Here is a 2185-nt window from a genome sequence, read left to right on the forward strand (position 1 = left end):
TCAGACCAGTTGAGAGGGGTACGACACTTCCTGCCATATAGAATTTCGAATGGGGCCTTGCCCGAGCTTGCTTGAAAACTGTTGTTGTAGGAGAATTCAGCATAAGGAAGACAATCCTCCCACTTCATGCCGAAGGAGATCACACAATCCCTGAGCATATCTTCAAGAATCTGATTGACACGCTTGACTTGACCGCTAGTTTGAGGATGGAAAGCTGTGCTGAAGCGGATGTTGGTGCCCATGGCCTTCTGAAAAGAAGCCCAAAACTTGGAGGTAAAGATGTTGCCACGGTCTGAAGAGATCACTTGTGGAATACCGTGCAGAGAGACAATCCGAGAGGTATAGAGTTCCGCTAGTTGAGCTGCAGTGATTGACTCTTTGATAGGCAGAAAGTGAGCCACTTTGGTGAGTTTGTCGATGACAACAAATATAGCATCATTGCCACACTTGGACTTTGGAAATCCAGTCACGAAGTCCATCTCAATGTGGTCAAACTTCCATTCTGGAATGGCAAGAGGTTGTAGGAGACCCGCTGGCCTTTGATGTTCCGCCTTCACTCTTCTGCAGACATCACATTCATTCACGAATTGAGCAATCTCGCGCTTCATTCGAGTCCAACAATAAGCCTGCTTGAGGTCCTGATACATCTTCGTGCTCCCAGGGTGGATGGAGAGGAGAGAATTATGAGCCTCGTTCATGATCACTTTACGGAGGTCACCTTTGGGCACAACAATACGATCCTCGAAGAAGAGAGTATCCTTGTCATCAAGGCGGTAACACTTGTACTTGGGTTGACTCTTGGCAATCCCAATCTTCACCTTTTTCACCATAGCATCAAGAAGCTGGGCTTGGCGAATCTGGTCTTCCAAGGTGGGAGAGACTTGAAGGTTGGCGAGGAAACCTTGAGGAACAACTTGCAGATTAAGTTTGCGGAAAGCTTCACAAAGCTCGGGTTGATAAGGCTTGAGAATCAGACTGTTACAATAAGCCTTCCTGCTCAATGCGTCGGCAATCACATTGGCCTTGCCTGGAGTATACTCGATACTCGGATTTACTCTTGAATCATTTCGACCCATCGAGTTTGCCTGAGGTTGAGATTAGGCTGAGTGAAGATGTACTTGAGACTCTTGTGATCAGTGAAAATGTCCACTTTTCTTACCAATAAGAGATGTCTCCAAGTCAAAAGAGCATGCACAACTGCCGCCAACTCGAGATCATGAGTGGGGTAGTTCTTCTCATTGGGCTTCAATTGGCGAGAGGTATAAGCAACAACTTTCTTCTCTTGCATCAACACTGCGCCAAGACCTTGGAGAGAGGCATCACAAAAGACCTCGTACGGTTTGGATTCATCAGGCGGAGTCAGAACTGGAGCAGTGATCAATTTCTCTTTCAAAGTGTTGAAAGCAATGTCACACTCCGGAGACCAAACGTACTTGACGTGCTTCTGGAGAAGATTTGAGAGAGGCTTCGCGATCTTGGAGAAGTTTTCAACAAATCTTCGACAATAGCTTGCGAGACCGAGGAAGCTATGGAGTTGCTTCACGTTTTGAGGAGGTTCCCAATTCACAATTGCAGACACCTTCTCGGGATTCACCGCAATGCCCTTGGCAGAGATGATATGACCAAGATAAAGAACCTCATCGAGCCAAAATTCACACTTGGAGAACTTGGCGTAGAACTAGTGTTCCCTGAGCTTATCAAGAACCAAACGCAAGTGCTTGGCATGATCTTTCTTGTTCTTCGAGAAAACCAGAATGTCGTCGAGATAGACCAAAATGAAGTCATTGGTGTAGGCGTTGAAAATGAAGTTCATCATGCGAGAGAACGTCGGAGGAGCGTTGACGAGGCCAAAAGACATGACAGTGTATTCATATGACCCATAGCTTGTCATTAAAGCCGTCTTGGGAATATCTTGCTCACGGATTCGAATCTGATGATAACCCATACGGAGATCAAGCTTGGAGAATACTTGGGCACCTTTGAGTTGTTCGAACAACTCGTTAATGTTGGGAAGTGGATATTTGTTCTTGATGGTCTTCTTGTTCAATGGACGGTAATCAACACAAAGTCGGTCCATTCCATCCTTCTTCTTCACAAAAAGAACACTACAACCCCACGGAGAAGAACTAGGCCGGATGAGACCCATTCTTCCTTGAATATCAAGTTGTTTCTTCAGCTCCTTCAA

This window comes from Triticum dicoccoides, chromosome 7A (assembly GCF_002162155.2).
Source record: "Triticum dicoccoides isolate Atlit2015 ecotype Zavitan chromosome 7A, WEW_v2.0, whole genome shotgun sequence".
In the NCBI taxonomy this organism is placed as follows: domain Eukaryota; kingdom Viridiplantae; phylum Streptophyta; class Magnoliopsida; order Poales; family Poaceae; genus Triticum; species Triticum dicoccoides.